The sequence below is a fragment of the Capricornis sumatraensis genome, chromosome 2, assembly GCF_032405125.1.
Source record: "Capricornis sumatraensis isolate serow.1 chromosome 2, serow.2, whole genome shotgun sequence".
Classification (NCBI taxonomy): Eukaryota; Metazoa; Chordata; class Mammalia; order Artiodactyla; family Bovidae; genus Capricornis; species Capricornis sumatraensis.
In genome coordinates, this window is record NC_091070.1 from 196,025,277 (window position 1) to 196,042,717 (window position 17,441).

A 17,441-nucleotide genomic window follows, 5' to 3' on the forward strand; every position below is an offset into this window, starting at 1 on the left:
ATTTCAGATTTGCTATATGTATCAGTAAGACATCTCCAGGGTTTTTGTGCATATTTTACTAGAGATGTAGAAAGGAATGTAAGTTAGGCATCACAGTCTGGAATTGTAATGAAATTTATTATAAAGTCCAGTAACAGAAAACTCATTCTCTTGGTACTGAATGCTTACAGTTTACCCAGATTTATGCTCGATACAGTGGATGCTTAAAAACATGTTTATGGTGTCTGAAGTGTTGAAATTGATAAGACAGGTGGTCCTTTATACATGCATATTATATTCAGAAATGGGTATAACTTCCTGAAAAAGTAATGATTGCAAATATTGTTGCCATTTTATAGATTTATCCATACAAATAAAAAAGAACTTTATATGAAAGCCCAGTCCTAGCAACTTTAATTATTAGTCACTTTCTCTGATCCTGTACATTATTTTCATTATATAGCTATCCACAGACCAGTCCTTCCAAACCCAATGTTTTAAGTGCCCTACAATTGACTGCTTATTTTTGGGGCAACTGCCTGTTGGCTTATATATGCTAAATTCTGAAAACAAAATAACATCAACTTTAATAATATTGGTAAGCATCTTGAGATACTGATCTACTTGATATGAGTCCTGTAGTATTACTCCCCATATCTCTGTCTACCTCAGACTTGCATTTTTAGTTAAGATTAATGTCATTGCAGTGATTCCTTCTTTGCAGACAAGTATTTTCAGTGTACATCCAGAAAGGAAGAATTATTAGCAATGAATTAGAATCTTTTACCAAAGGATTGCCTTCTTATGCAGAAACATGCTGCATGATCACTGTATATATTATAAATTATAAATCTGGACTCCAGTATTGACCCACTGCTCATATTCTGTTTTCAGTATAGAAGATTTTGGGCCAATGAAGAGTAGTAGTCTGTGCAGCTTGTGTTTATTTTGAGTAATCAAAATACGAGGCAGCTAACTATCATGGTAAACCCGTTGCATTCATCTTGAGTCAAGGGCCCTGACTTTCAAACTTCTTGTTACAATTTTATTCAGTATGGCCTAGGCCAAGTTACTTCTCTCTGAATGTCATATAAAATTAAGGAATTTGGACTAATTTATACTCAAGATCTCTGAAACATTAAATATTTATGAAGAGTCTATTTATGTCTTAATTTCTAATAATATTCTATAAAAACAGTCAATTATGAATTATAGTACAAGTAAATATTTTAATGGAACTTTATAAGTTTGAAACACTTGTGCGTATTATTTTGATTAATCCTTTTAACAGCTTTATGACATAGATGATGGACAAGATGCTGTGCTAGTTATTTCATGGAAGGTCTATACATATGAAACTCCTTCAATAAATTAATATTTCCACTGAGCTCTAGGAGATCCAGGGGAAGCTATTTGATGTATACTTAATAACCCAATGCTAAGTGAAATAAAGTACAAGTAAACATTAACCTAGCCGTACTACATTTTAAGTACTCCATGCTCTTTGGAAATAATTTTTGAACTTTGCACTCAGTTTCTGCTCTAATTTGCTGCCTGTGCTGACATAGCTGCTTTGTTGAAGAAAGACTCTATTCAGAGTGCTTGTATTTATCTTTAACTACATGTCCCAACTTACGGCAAAAGTGAAACAAATCAGCGTGTCCAATTTTGGATCATTACTGAATTTCTAATCTTCAAAAATAATTTTGTGTTAATGGAAGTTTATAGTAAAGACAGTAAGTCTAAAGAGTCAAACCCAAGGAAAATTATGCACATAATCTGTCTCATTTTGAGATTCATTGAGGTGCTTTGAGACATTTCCATTCCACCAATTTTCACTTTTGAAGAAATGTGTTTTAATAATTATCCTGAAATGCGATAGAACAATTTCTTCTTCTACGTTACTCAATATGTGGCTATAGAGTTCCTCGAATGTGCATTGCTTTGCTGCTTTATACAGTGTTATGAACACCTGCAGTTTTATGAATGAACTAGTCTAACCAGTGATATAATGAGTCTCTGTCATCGTCAGAAAGCAGCCAAGCATTGAGTGCTGGGCTTCATCAATGGCCATTAGACACTGGCTTATATTTGTACAGATCTTTGCTGTGACAGAAGAGATTTTACTGTGAAGGAATACCTCGTCATATCAGTTTCTCCTCCTTTGCTGTAGCCTTCTTTGTTTCCCTTGTTTTATGGGACTATAAGCCCTTTAAAATTCTACAGAAGTTTTTAGTTTCTCACTTTGTAATTTGACCATCATCCACCCACCTCTACCTTCTCTCCTTTTATTGAGGGTCTGCTTTGTGCTAGGTATCGTGTCAAGTGATGTACCTACATTATTTCATTTAATCTTCCCAGCAGGTAGATATTATCTTTAAGGTGGGTAGGTAGATATTATCTTTGTTTTATAGATGAGAAACTGAGGCCCAGTGCTTTAAGTAAATTGTTCATGCTCACTTAGCTAATAAGGGGTAAAACTGTGGTTTTGAACTTGGGTTTCCCCTTTAAAATTTTAAAAGCTTTAATATTGTAGTTTTAAGGTTACTAGATTTTCTGTAGTGTGTTAATCTTTTCTGAACTCCTATACTTTTCTTTCTGTCACTCACAGCTTATTTCATGTTGTCAAATGAAAGAGCTTTTGCTATAGTTACATAATGGTAATTTAAATATGTTTACGCTCTGATTTCAAATAGGTTCTAATACTCTGGAGGAAAGGAAATATGTTTCTTACTAATTTTGTTTTAGCACATGGTAGTTGCTTACTAAAATATTTGACTGATATTATTGTTAGCATACTTATTTTAAGTCTGTTTTCCATTTTCATTATTTGGATATTGGAAAAGTCTTTGCTATTCAGACTTGTGATTCTTATTGCTGTCAGTCTTCCTTATCTGGCAAACATAAGATTTGAGGAAAGAGGGAAAGAGGGAGGCCCAGTTACATAAGGAATAGATTGGACTGATTTCATTATCTCACAAATAAAATTTAGATGGTTTCTACCTATTGTGGCTTTTTGAGAAATACTATTCACAAATAAATCCTTTTCTTTGCAAGTTTTTTTCTTGGCATCTCAAAAATAATTTTTTCTCTCCTATTTATTTCTGGTTGTACCATTCTACTGTAAAGGAAGCTCTAATGCAACCTATTTGAAGTTTTCACAGATCTGCCTCTCAGGAGAAAAGTAAGTGTGATAAAAGATCACTCTGATTAATGTTTCATTAAGTGGGTATGAAAGAATTGTTTTCTGCCTTTCAAAGGAAAACTTGAGTTTTTACGAACATGAAATTCTCAGTTTACAAAAGTTACAGTTAATGGTTCGCATTATTAAATCAAAACTGTTTGAGGTCCACATTTTACCCCAGACTGCAAGTTAACTTTCTGCTTATCTCTTTATTGGCTTTTGCTTCATATGTTACTTTTCCTTTGAATGTAATTTACATAAGCCAGACATCTCCTCTTTTATAAAACCCATTGAAGAATTGATGCTTTTGAACTGTGGTGTTGGAGAAGACTCTTGAGAGTCCTTTGGACTACAAGCAGATCCAACCAGTCCATTCTGAAGGAGATCAACCCTGGGATTTCTTTGGAAGGAATGATGCTAAAGCTGAAACTCCAGTACTTTGGCCACCTCATGTGAAGAGTTGACTTATTGGAAAAGACTCTGATGCTGGGAGGGATTGGGGGCAGAAGGAGAAGGGGATGACAGAGGATGAGATGGCTGGATGGCATCACGGACTCGATGGACGTGAGTCTGAGTGAACTCCGGGAGATGGTGATGGACAGGGAGGCCTGGCATGCTGCGATTCATGAGGTCGCAAAGAGTCGGACACGACTGAGTGACTGAACTGAACTGAACTGATGAATGATAAAAGTTCCCAGGGTTTAAGACTTGGTGAGAATGCGATATGTTAATCTCCCAGCAGGAAATGATATGCCCATTGTTAAATGCAGTTTGGAAATGTGGCTTAATATTTATTGATTTCTAGAAGGCAATGGCATTTCACTCCAGTACTCCTGCCTGGAAAATCCCATGGACAGAGGAGCTGGTGGGCTGCAGTCCATGGGGTCACTAAGAGTCGGACATGACTGAGCAACTTCACTTTCGCTTTTCACTTTCCTGCATTGGAGAAGTAAATGGCAACCCACTCCAGTGTTCTTGCCTGGAGAATCCTAGGGACGGGGGAGCCTTGTGGGCTGCCGTCTATGGGGCTGCACAGATTCGAACACGACTGAAGCGACTTAGCAGCAGCAGTACTATTTACCTAACCAATGATTTAGAGCACAGGTATACTCTTCAAATGGAGCATGTAGTAAGGAGTCCCCTTACTGCTATGAAATTAAGCCAAAGGCTATGACTTGAACATTTAAAAGAAAATAAAAATGTACATGGGTTTGTTTTTAAAGTTGTTCAATTCAATTAGATGTAGTTTGATCTTGATATTTTACAAAGTTTGCTAACTTACAAGTTAACTTCATTTGAAAAATGGGTTTATTTTCAACTGATTGCCTTGATATTATATTTATTTCTATTACTGGAAGTGGTTTAAACAAAATATCATTGCAACAAAATAAGTGGTTTAGTGGTTACACCTGTAAATGTGATGACTTGCTGTTCTTTCTGCTGGTTTCAAGGATTAGCTGACATAAATCAGTGTGTGCTTGGAAGGAAAAAGTAATATGGTATTTTAAATTCCTATCTTTAGAACTTTGTATTTATACTGACAATTTTTAAATAAATTGGTACTTAATGGCAGTATAGTTTCTTAAAAAGTTTAGTTGTATTTCTGTCTTTAAGTAAAATTGTGCTTAAAATGTTTACATAAAAAACATTTATAGTTCCTTTCTATGTATCCTGTGGTTCTCATTTTCTTCATTCCCTCTTACTTATTTTTCTTATTAAACTTTTTTTTTTTTTTGAGGTGAGAATGCTTAAGATCTCTCAACAATTTCACTCTCTTTTAATAATCTATTTTTGGCTTTTGTTGTTTGGTTTAGGTTTTGTTTAACTTGATATTTTAGTAATTTTTTAATTATATTTTTTGGGGTCCTTATTTAATGCTTCTTTCTCTTGTGGGTAGATTTCTCTCAAACACAGACTTGTATGTTTTAAAAAAAATCAAAGCCAAGCTTAAACTCTCTCCATAGTAAACAGTGATAAACATAGTTTCATAGTTCCTCAGATATTAAGGTACTCTAAGACTGACTATGCTCTGTGTTAGTTAGTCACAGGTTCGATCCCTGAATTGGGAAGATCCCCTGGAGAAGGAAATGGCAACCCATTCCAATATTCTTGCCTATGAAATCACATGGTCAGAGGAGCCTGGCGGTCACAGTCCATGGGGTTGCAAAACCGTGGGACATGACTTAGAAACTAAATAATTTCATTATGAATGAGTTTCTATAACTCTGGGGCATGTATAACAACGTGTGTAGGGCATGAGAACATCTGAAAATGCTAAGGACTTACAGAAGAGTTGCAGAATAGTGCAGTGTTTTTTATACCCTTCATCAGACTTCTAACATCTTGCATAAACACAATTGGTATAGTACTCTATTTTGGTGCTATTATACTGTTGATGCAATACTATTAACTGAACAACAGCCTTTATTTGAATATCACTAGATACTCTCTTAATGTACTTTTTTTGGGTTCAGTATTTGATCTAAATTCCACAATGCATTTAGTTTTCTTGTCTTTCTAGCCCTTTCTAGTCTGTGATCTTTTGTTCATGACCATGACACTTTTGGAGACCATGACATTTCAGATATCATGCAATATATTCCTAAGTTTAGATCTGTATGATGTTTCTCATGATAGACTGAGCTTATACATTCTTGGCAAGAATACCACAGGTGTAATTTTGTGCCTTTCTCAGTGCAACAGGAGGTACATGATGTTAATGTGTCTTATTATTGATGGTGTTAACTTTGACACTTGGTTAAGATGATGTCTCCTAGGTTTCTTCACCTTTGTAATTAGTCAGTATCTTGCGAGGAGATACATTGAGACAATGCAAATATCTTGTTTTTCACTAAACTTTTGCCCACTAGTTTTTTCTCTTCTGTTGATTTATTGTAATCTCTCTTCTGAAATTGTTTTTTAGTAGCTGTTCTAGGTTTTAAAATACAGGTCACCAAAGTCTACATTTAAATAATAAGATATTGCTTCATATGTAGTGTGATGGTCCTATACCACTGTATTTCCAATTCTTCTCACCTATTTTTTGTACTGTTGTTATATATTTTTGGGCTTCCCTTGTGGCTCAGCTGGTTAAGAGCCTGCCTGCAATGTGAAAGACCTGGGTTTGATCCCTGGGTTGGGAAGAGCCCCTGGAGGAGGGAAAGGCTACCCACTCCAGTAGTCTGGCCTGGAGAATTCCATGGACTGTATAGTCCATGGGGGTCACAAGAGTCGGACATGACTCAGTGACTTTCACTTTCTCATATATTTTAGTTTTGCATATGCTATAACACATAATATGTTGCTACTATTTTTCTTCAGATAATTATCTTTTAGAGCAATAAAATATAAAGAAAAATAATTAAATTTTAATTGTATTTGTTTTATTTCTTTCTGTATGTTTAAGTTTTTGTCTGGTATCATACTTCTGCCTGAACTGCTTCCTTTATTTCTTGTAGTGTGGGTTTGCTGGCTGTACATTGTTATAAGTTTTTTTAGTCTGAGAAAGTCTTGTTTTGTCTCCAGCTTTGAAAGATTCTTTCAGTGGGTATGGAATTCTGGACTGAAAGTTTTTTTTCCCTTACCCTCTACCTTTTTAAAGATGCCATGCTGTTTGTTATCTTCTAGTTTGCTTGGTCTCTGGAGAGAAGTCCATTGCTATTTTTATAGTCGTTCCTTTGTATGTAATGTCTTTTTCCTCTCCTACGGCTGTCAAGATTTTCTTTTTGTTTTTCACCAGTTTGACGATGATCTACCCAAGGTGTGTGTGTGTGTGTGTGTGTGTGTGTGTGTGTAGCGTTTGTAATCCAGCTTGATGTTCTTAGATCTGTGACTTAGAAGATTCTTTTTTCTTTTTGAGACTAAATTCGTGTAACATAAAGTATATAGTTGATGGTATATGCTGTATTCACAGTGTTGTGCAACCACCAGCTCTCTTTAGTTGGTGTTGAAAATTCTTGGATATTATGTTTCCTGCTCTTTTCTTTCCTCTCTTCTCCTTCTATGTTGCATATATTAAATAGTGTGGTTTGGTGTTCTACACATCTTTAATGCTCTGTTCTGTTTTTCCCTGTCTTTTTTCTTTTTTTTTCCTATATGTTTTAATTTGAGTAGTTTCTCTAGACCTGTCTCCAAGTTCATTGATTCTTTCCTTGTGTCAATTTTACTGATAAGCTTGTTGAAGATATTCTTCATGTTACTGTATTATTATTTTTTTAAATTTCTAACATAGCCTCTTCTAAATCTCTCCCTTTTTAACCCTCCCAAATATATTTTCATGTGATCTTATATGTTGTCCATTTTTCCCATTAAAGCCTTTAATATTTTGATCATAGGCATTTAAATTCCCTGTCAATTTTAGCATCCTATCTAAGTAGGTTTCTCATGATTGCTTGTCACTTGCAAATATGCTTTACATGGCCTTTTGGTATGCTTTGCAATTTTTGTCGAAAGCTGGACATTTTATGTAGGATAGTAGTTGTTCAGTCTTGTCCAACTCTTTATGACACCATGGACTACAGCATGCCAGACTTCCCTGTCCTTTACCATCTCCCAGAGCTTGCTGAAACTCATGTCCATCGAGTCGATGATGCCATCCAACCATCTCATCCTTTGTTGTCCCCTTCTCCTCCTGCCTTCAATCTTGTCCAGCATCAGGGTCTTTTCCAGCGAGTCAGTTCTTCTTATCAGGTGGCCAAAGTATTGGAGCTTCAGCTTCAGCATAAGTCCTTCCAGTGAATATTTAGGATTGATTTCCTTTAGAATTGACTGGTTGGATCTCCTTGCAGTGAAAGGGACTCTCAAGAATTTTCTCTAAGACTCCAACCACAGTTCAAAAGCATCAGTTCTTTGATACTCAGCCTTCCTTATTGTTTAGCTCTCACACCTGTACGTAACTGCTTGAAAAACCATAGCTTTGACTATAAGGACCTTTGTCGGCAAAGTGATGTCTCTGCTTTTTAGTACATTGTCTAGATTTGTCATAGCTTTTCTTCAAGGAGCAAGCGTCTTTTAATTTCATGGCTGCTGTCACCATCTGCAGTGATTTTCCCCATCTATTTGCCATGAAATGATTGAACTGGATGCTGTGATCTTAGTTTTTTAATGCTCAGTTTTAAGCCAGCATTTTCACTCTCTTCTTTCACTTTCATCAAGAGGCTTTTTAGTTCTTCTTCACTTTATGCCATAGAATAGTGTCATCTGCATATCTGAGGTTATTGATATTTGTTCTGGCAATCTTGATTCCAGCTTGTGCTTCATCCAGCGCAGCATTTTGCATGATGCACTATGCATAGAAGTTAAATAAGCAGGGTGACACTATACAGCCTTGATGTATTCCTTTCACAATTTTGAACCAGTCCATGTTCCATGTCTGGTAATAACTGTTGCTCCTTGACCTGCGTACAGCTTTCTCAGTAGGCAGGTAAGGTGCCCTGGTATTCCCGTCTGTTGAAGAATTTTCCATACTTGGTTGTGATCCACATAGTCAAAGGCTTTAGTGTAGTCAGTGAAACATAACTAGATGTTTTTCTGGAATTCTCTTGCTTTTTAAATGATCCACTGGATGTTGGCAATTTGATTTCTGGTTCCTCTGCCTTTTCTAAATCCAGCTTGAACATCTGAAAGTTCTCAGTTCACATACTGTTGAAACCTAGCTTGGAGAATTTTGAGCATTACTTTGCTAGCATGTGAAATGATTGTAGTTGTGCGGTAGTTTAAACATTCTTTGACACTGCCTTTCTTTGGGATTGAAATGAAAGCTGACCTTTTCCAGTCCTTTGGCAACTCCTGAGTTTTCCCAGTGTGCTGGCATATTGAGTGCAGCACTTTCACAGCATCATCTTTTAGGATTTGAAACAGCTCAACTGTAAATCCATCACCTCCATTAGCTTTGTTCTTAGTGATGCTTCCTAAGGCCCACTTGATTTCGCCCTTCAGGATGTCTGGCTCTAGGTGAGTGATCACACCATCGTGGTGTGATCTTTTTTGTATAGTTCTTCTGTGTATTGTGGCTCAGACGGTAAAGCATCTGCCTGCAATGTGGGAGACCCAGGTTCGATTCCTGGGTTGGGAAGATTCCCTGGAGAAGGAAATGGCAATCCACTCCAGCACTCTTGCCTGGAAAATCCCATGGATGGAGGAGCCTGATAGGCTACAGTCCATGGGGTCGCAAAGAGTCGGACATGACTGAGTGACTTCACTTTCTGTATATTCTTGCCCCTTGTTCTTAATCACTTCTTTTTCTGTTAGGTCCATACCATTTCTGTCCTTTATTGTGCCCATCTTTGGGATGAAATATTCCTTTGGTATCCCTAATTTTCTTGAAGAGATCTCTAGTCTTTCCCATTCTGTTGTTTTCCTCTGTTTCTTTGCATTAATCACTTAGGAACATTTTTGTTTTTTTAATCTCTTCTTGCTATTCTTTGGAACTCTACATTCATATGGTTATATCTTTTCTTTTCTCCTTTGCCTTTTGCTTTTCTTCTTTTCTCAGCTATTTGTAAGGCCTCCTCAGACAACCATTTGTCCTTTTGCATTTCTTTTTCTTCAGGATGGTTTTGATGACCACCTCCTGTATAATGTTACAAAACTCCATCCATAGTTCTTCAGGCAGTATATTAGATCTAATCCCTTGACTCTATTTGTCACTTCCACTGTATTATTGTAAGGGATTTGATTTAGGTCATACCTGATTGGTCTAGTGGTTTTCCTTACCCTCTTCCATTTAAGAGTGAGTTTGGCAATAAGGAGTACATGATCTGAGCCACAGTCAGCTCCTGGTCTTGTTTTTGCTGATTGTATGTAGTTTCTCAATCTTTGGCTGCAAATAATATAATCAGTCTGACTTTGGTATTGACCATCTGGTGATGTCCATGTGTATAGTTGATTTTCGTGTTGTTGGAAGGGAGTATTTGTTATGACCAGTGCATTCTCTTGGCAAAACTGTTAGCCTTAGCCCTGCCTCATTTGTATTTCGAGACCAAACTTGTCAAGAGGTATCTCTTGACTTTCTACTTTGGCATTCTAGTCCCCTGTGATGAAAGGACATCTTTTTTTGGTGTTAGTTCTAGAAGGTCTGTAAGTCATCATAGAACCAGTCAACTTCAGCTTCTTTGGCATTAGTGGTTGGGGCATAGACTTGGATTTCTATGATGCTGAATGATTTGCCTTGAAAACAAACAGATCATTCTGTTTTGAAATTGCAGCTGAGTACTGCATTTTGGACTCTTGTTAACCATAAGGGCTACTTAATTACTTCTAAGGGATTCTTGCCCACAGGAGTAGATATAATGGTCATCTGAATCAAACTCATCCTTTCTGGTCCATTTTAGTTTACTGATTCCTAAAATGTTGGTGTTTATTCTTGCCATCTCCCGTTTGAACATTCCAATTTGCCTTGATTCATGGACCTAATACTCCAGGTTCCTAAGTAGAATTATTCTTTACAACATCAGACTTTACTTTCATGACCAGACACACCCATAACTGGGTGTTGTTTTTGCTTTGGCTCAGCCTCTTCATACCTTCTGGAGCTATTTCTCTGCTCTTCTCCAGTAGCATATCGAGCACCTGCCGACCTGGGGAGTTAATCTTTCAATGTCATACCTTTTTGCCTTTTCATACTGTTCATGGGATTCTCAAGGCAAGAATACTGAAGTGGTTTGCCATTCCCTTCTCCAGTGGACCATGTTTTGTCAGAACATTCTACCATGGCCCATCCATCTTGGGTGGCCCTACACTGCATGGCACATAGTTTCATTGAGGCTGTGGTCCATGTGATCAGTTTGGTTAGTTTTCTGTGATTGTGGTTTTCATTCTGTCTGCCCTCTGATGGATGAGGATAAGAGGCTTGTGCAAGCTTCCTGATGAGAGGGACTGGCTGTGGCAAAAACTGGGTCTTGTTCTGGTTGGTGAGGCCATGCTCAGTAAGTCTTTAATCCAATTTTCTGCTGATGAGTGGAGCTGTGTTCCCGCCCTGTAGTTTGGCCTGAGGCCAAACTGTAGTAGGGGTTGGTGGTAATGGTGACCTCCTTCAAAAGGACTTAGGCCAGCATGCTGCAGCTCCTAGGACTGTTGTAGTCAGTGCCACTGACCCCGCAGCAGGCCACTGTCAACCCCCACCTCCACTGGAGATTCCATGACACTCACAGGCAAGTCTGGCTCAGTCTCTGGTGGCATCACTGCTCCTTTCTCCTGGGTCCTGGTGCACACAAGGTTTTGTTGTGCCTTACAAGGGTCTGTTTCCCCAGTCCTCTGGTCATTCTGTAATCACATCCCACTGGCCTTCAAAGTCAGTTTCCTTGGGATTTCTCAGTCCCTTTGCCAGATCACCAAGGTTGTGAAATCTCTTGCGGGCCCTAGAACTTTTAAAGCAGTGCGAGAACTTCTTTGGTATAATTGTTATCCAGTTTGTGGGTCATCTGCTCAGGGTCTCTATAGTTTTGCTAATGGCGACTTCCTTCAAAAGGACTTAGGCCAACACACCATGGCTCCCAGGACTGCTGTAGTCAGTACCATTGACCCCATGGCAGGCCACTGCTGACCCATGCGTATGCAGGAGACCCTCAAACACTCAAAGGGAGGTCTGGCTCAGTCTCTTGTGGATGTCACTGGTCCTTTCCCTGAGTTCTGGTGCACACAAGGTTTTGTTTGTGCCCACTGAGTATGAAGTTTGATTCTAAACTTGATTATGCCCCTCCTATCATTTTGTTGGGACTTTTCCTTCGCACTTGGACATGGGGTATCTTTTTTTGGTGGGATCCAACATTCTCCTGTTGATGGTTGTTCTGCAGCTAGTTGAGATTTTGATGTTCTCACAGGAGAACATGAGCACATGTCCTTCAACTCTGCATAACTTATTGCTAGGATAGTAGAGACTAAGGTAAATCTTGGGTTAGCCACAAAGTTCTTTTGGGATGTTATGGAAGAACCCAAATAAAGTTAATGGCCAACCCAGTATTTTATGTCTGGAAATTGACATGCCTTTCTTTATGCTAAGACTTTAGTGCAGGTGTTTGAATTGATCTGATTTTGATTTGGGTTGTGCTTGAGACTCGTTTCTCCAATGGCTTTTGCTCAGTATACCAAGGCCTTCAAATTCTTCTCCTGTGGACTTACCTGGTGGTCCAGTGGCTAAAACTCTTGTGCTGCCATTGCAGTGGACCCAGGTTCGACCCCTGATCAGGAAACTAGATCTCACAGGCTGCAGCAAAGATTGAAGAGCCTGTGTGCCACAACTAACCTGGTGTGGCCAAATAAATAAATATTAAAAACAAAACAAAATAAACTTCTCCTGATACATAGTGTTTAGGGTGTCAACTGATTTGGTAGAGATTATTTTTTTTGGGCTACGCAGCCTGTGGGATATTAGTTCCCAAGCAGGGCTTAAATCCAGGCCCTCGGCAGTGAGAGTGTGGAGTCCTAACCACTAGTCCACCAGAGAGTTCTGAGATTTTTTTTTTTTTAAATGCTCATTTTGCCCTTAATTTTCGGTTTTTAATCTGAGCTGTGCTTCAGTTCAGTTCAGTGGCTCAGTTGTGTCCGACTCTTTGTGACCCCGTGAACTGTAGCATGCCAGGACTCCCTGTCCATCACCAACTCCTGGAGTTTACCCAAACTCATGCCCATTGAGTTGGTGATGCCATTCAACCATCTCATCCTCTGTCGTCCCCTTCTCCTCCTGCCTTCAATCTTTCCAGGCATCAGGGTATTTTCAAATGGGTCAGCTCTTCGCATCAGGTGGCCACAGTATTGGAGTTTCAACTTCAACATCAGTCCCTCCAATGAACACCCAGGACTGATCTCCTTTAGGATGGACTGGTTTGATCTCCTTGCAGTCCAAGGGACTCTCAAGAGTCTTCTCTAACACCACAGTTCAAAAGCATCAATTCTTTGGCGCTCAGCTTTCTTTGTAGTCCAGCTCTCACGTCCATACATGACTACTGGTAAAACCATAGCCTTGACTAGACGGACCTTTGTTGACAAAGTTAAGTGTCTGCTTTTTAATATGCTGTCTAGGTTGGTCATAGCTTTCCTTCCAAGGAGTAGGCGTCTTTTAATTTCATGGCTGCCATCACCATCTGCAGTGATTTTGGAGCCCCAAAATAAAGTCAGCCACTGTTTCCACTGTCCCCCCATGTATTTCCCATGAAGTGATGGGACCAGATGCCATGATCTTAATTTTCTGAATGTTGAGCTTTAAGCCAACTTTTTTGCTCTCTTTCACTTTCATCAAGAGGCTCTTTAGTTCTTCACTTTCTTTCATAAGGATGGTGTCATCTGCATATCTGAGGTTATTGATGTTTCTCTCAGCAGCCTTTATTCCAGCTTGTGCTTCTTCCAGCCCAGTGTTTCTCATGATGTACTCTGCATAGAAGTTAAATAAGCAGGGTGACAATATACAGCCTTGACATACTCCTTTTCCTATTTGGAACCAGTCTGTTGTTCCATGTCCAGTTCTAACTGTTGCTTCCTGACCTGCATACAGGTTTCTCAAGAGGCAGGTCAGGTGGTCTGGTATTCCCATCTCTTTCAGAATTTTCCACAGTTTATTGTGATCCTCACAGTCAAAGGCTTTGGCATAGTCAATAAAGCAGAAAGAGATGTTTTTCTGGAACTCTCTTGCTTTTTTGATGATTCAGCAGATGTTGGCAGTTTGATCTCTGGTTCCTCTGCCTTTTCTAAAACCAGCTTGAACATCCGGAAGTTCATGGTTCATGTATTGCTGAAGCCTGGCTTGGAGAATTTTGAGCATCACTTTACTAGCATGTGAGATGAGTGCAATTATGCGGTAGTTTGAGCATTCTTTGGCATTGCCCTTCTTTGGGATTGGAATGAAAACTGACCTTTTCCAGTCCTGTGGCCACTGCTGAGTTTTCCAAATTTGTTGGTATATTGAGTGCAGCAGTTTCACAGCATCATCTTTTAGAGAATGCATCTCTTGCAAGTTGCCTGTTACTCTGCTAGCTATCTGACTATGGGAACTGGAGGGGCATTTTCTGTTTTTGATAATATTTCAGGCTTCTGCAGGCATTGAGTCCCTGGTCCTTGGATATGCTTTCTTTGCAAAGCTCATGTCTCTCTCCAGATATAGTTGTGAGCCCAGCATGTTTCCCTGCTCCTCTTCCTGGGGCAGAGGAGTTTTTCCCTTTTCTACTTGGATATCACAAGTGCACCAAGATGACGATGGTTGTTGTCCTTCTCCTCTCAGATTAAGGCTTTTTTTTTGTGAAGGAGATACCAGAGTCCTGGTAGAGTTTTGTGCCCCTCTCATTGTGCCCTCTTTCTTTATTCTGCACCATAATAGAGTTCCTGAGGACTTTGCCATTTATTTATTTTATTCCTCCTCTTTCTTTTTTTCTCTTTCTGTGAGCACTTTGTGGTGTTGATGGAGTGAAAGCCTGCAGGGACTTGCAGACCCCTTCCCTATACTTGTCTTAACTTTCTCACCATTACATTGTTAGCCTCTACCAATTTGTCAGTCATCCTAGTGTAACTTTTACTTTAGTAAGCCAGTGCTCGCATTTTGTCTGTCTCTGACAGTGTTAACCTGTCTTAGATTTTGGGCCAATTTTTTGTGTTGTGATCTTACTTTCTGATGGGTTTCAGAAAAGTCATGTACATATGCTCTTGCTCTTCCCATTATAAGGCTGGAAAGAAAGAAAAGAAGGTGAAGTCACTCAGTCGTGTCCTACTCTTTGCGACCCCATGGACTGTACCTACCATGCTCCTCCATCCATGGGATTCTCCAGGCAAGAGTAGTGGAGTGGGTGCCATTTCCTTCTCCAGGAGTTCTTCCCGACCCAGGGATGGAACCTGGGTCTCCTGCATGGTAGGCAGACGCTTTACCATCTGAGCCACCAGGAAAGTCCTTTATAAGGTGATTACCTTTTATAAAGTCATCCAAGTATTAATGACATATTCATAGTACAAATGATTCACATGTTTATCATATACATTTAAATACATATATGGCTGAAAACGTTTTTATGAGTAATGCACTACTTACGTTCCCACTAATGGTAGAGAATAGACCTTGTAATCAGATTCCAGCAAAAGTAATAGCTTGCATGTCTAATCCATGGTAAGATATCCATATTTAGGTTGGAAACAGTATACTTTCCAGTTGTCTAATGATTCATTGTCATTACCTTGAGAAATCACTGTAATTTCAGTTTGTATTTCTTTCCAGACACAGGTTTAATAGATGGTTTCAAAATTTTCAAATGCAGAGTCCTTTCTGTTTTCTTTTTTTGTTTTGTTAGTAACTTCTAGTTCCGTTTTGTTGCATTCAGAGAGTATCAGCTTATGATGTTTCTATTTTGTGTCTATTATGTTTCTTATGATCTCACATATAATTGATTTTTGTGTATGTGTCTTTGGCTTTTGAGACAAGGTGTGTTCTGTGTTACAAAATGTAGAGTTCAGGGTAGATATCCATAAGATGTTCTACCTTCTTTCATCAGTTTGATGTGTCTTTTATTGAGAGTAGTGAGTGTATTTAGCCTCATTATTTAGTATATTTTTGTCTTTTTAAGTCTCCTATAGTTTTTCCTTCATGAAATTGATTGCTTTATTTCATGCATATATATTCATAAGAGTAATATATTTTGTTGTGAAATATGGCTTTAAGCATTAGAAAGTGACCTTTCACATATAATGCTTTGGGCCTAACTTCTGTTTTGTCTGATATCAGCAGGCTACCCCTACTCTCTTTGTTTCCATTAACCTGATATTTTAATTTTATTTTTAATCATTACCTTGTTTTAGTTGTAATTCTTATATATAGCATATAGTTGAGTCTTGTTTCATGAGCTGAACTGAAAATGTTTTTCTTTTAATAATTTAGTCCATTCATACTAAATATAATTGATGTGTTTGATCAGTGCTGTTATAATATTTTGTAGTCTTGCATACTTGTTGTATTTGCTGTGCTTTCTATGAAATACTACGTGATTTATCAAAATTTTCAAGTACTCTGTCAGCCTGCCTTTGCCTATATAGCAATCAATATACTTATTGTATTTTCCTTTCCCTCATCCTTCTTTCCCTTAAAAATTGCATTATTTATACTTTTTAAGAACATGAAGATTTATCTGTTTGCCTTTCAACTTGCATCCCACCTTTGTTTTAGTGGTATATATTTATTTGTATTTACAAATACTCACATATTTAAAAAATACTTATTGTTGATCCTTTTACTGAAAGTTTCTTAGTCATCAGTTGGATGCTATTTCTCTAGTAGACTTATCAAGAAGGTCTGATTGAAGCGTAATTCCTTAAGTTCCTGTATTATTGAAAACAATTTTTCTGTCACCCTGAAATTTGACAGACAGCTTTTCTGTGTATAAAGATCTTTGGTTCATCCCCCACCCACCCTAATATTGCTTCATTATTGCTTTGTTTTATATATTGTAGACTCTGATGCTACTCGTACTCTTTGCCTTTGTAAATTATTGATCTTTTCCTGGAGGCCTTGAGGAGCTTATTTTTGAAATTTAGTAGTTTTAGTAGAATATGTCTCAGAGACATTATGAATTTTTCTGAGGCATCCAGTGAGCTACTCAAGATATAGATTCTTGTCTTTATTGTATTTCTGGAAAGCTTTCTTAGATTATTAAGTGGGTTCAGTCATGTCTGGCTCTCTGCGACCCTGGACTGTAGCCTGCCAGGCTTCTCTGTCCATGGGATTTTCCAGACAAGAATACTGGAGTGAGTTGCCATGCCCTCCTCCAGGGGATATTCCTGAGCCAGGGATCGAACCTGCTTCTCTTATGTCTCCTGCATTGGCAGGCAAGTTCTTTATCATTAGTGCCAGCTGGGAAGATTATAGTTTTAAATCTTAGATCTATTCCATTGCTCTGTTTTTCTCTTTTAGAGATTTGACAATGTGAATATTATTACTTTGTCTACTACTTCCATTACTTTCTCTCTGATCCTTTTTACCTTTATGTTGTTTTCATTCTCTTGGTTGGTTTCTTGCCTTTCTTCAGTGCCTCACATTAAATTTTGTTGGCATCTATTTTCCCTTGGGCATCTTGTGATTTGTTCTTCATTTCTAAGAGAATTTTCTTTCTTTTCTTTCTTGGTAACATCAACTTTCTTCCATTTTTCCATGCCCTTTTTTTTGGTGGGGGGGGGGGTTGTTATTTATAGTTTTTGAATTTTCTAATTCAAGGTGATTTTTCACATCCTCAAATGCTAATTTAAGTATATTTAATATACTATTTGAAGTATATTTTAGTATACTATGTTTCAGAGTTAATCATTATGAATTTAC

General features: G+C 38.1%; 1 protein-coding gene and 1 non-coding gene across 2 annotated transcripts in view; one reads left to right on the forward strand and one right to left on the reverse strand.

Annotated features, from left to right (window-relative positions):
- Positions 1-17,441, forward strand: part of FAF1 (Fas associated factor 1) — a 485,365-nt gene that overhangs the window by 40,719 nt on the left and 427,205 nt on the right. The window lies entirely within an intron of this gene.
- Positions 14,956-15,028, reverse strand: TRNAG-ACC (transfer RNA glycine (anticodon ACC)). Its single transcript has one exon. It is a non-coding gene; the product is annotated as a tRNA-Gly (tRNA).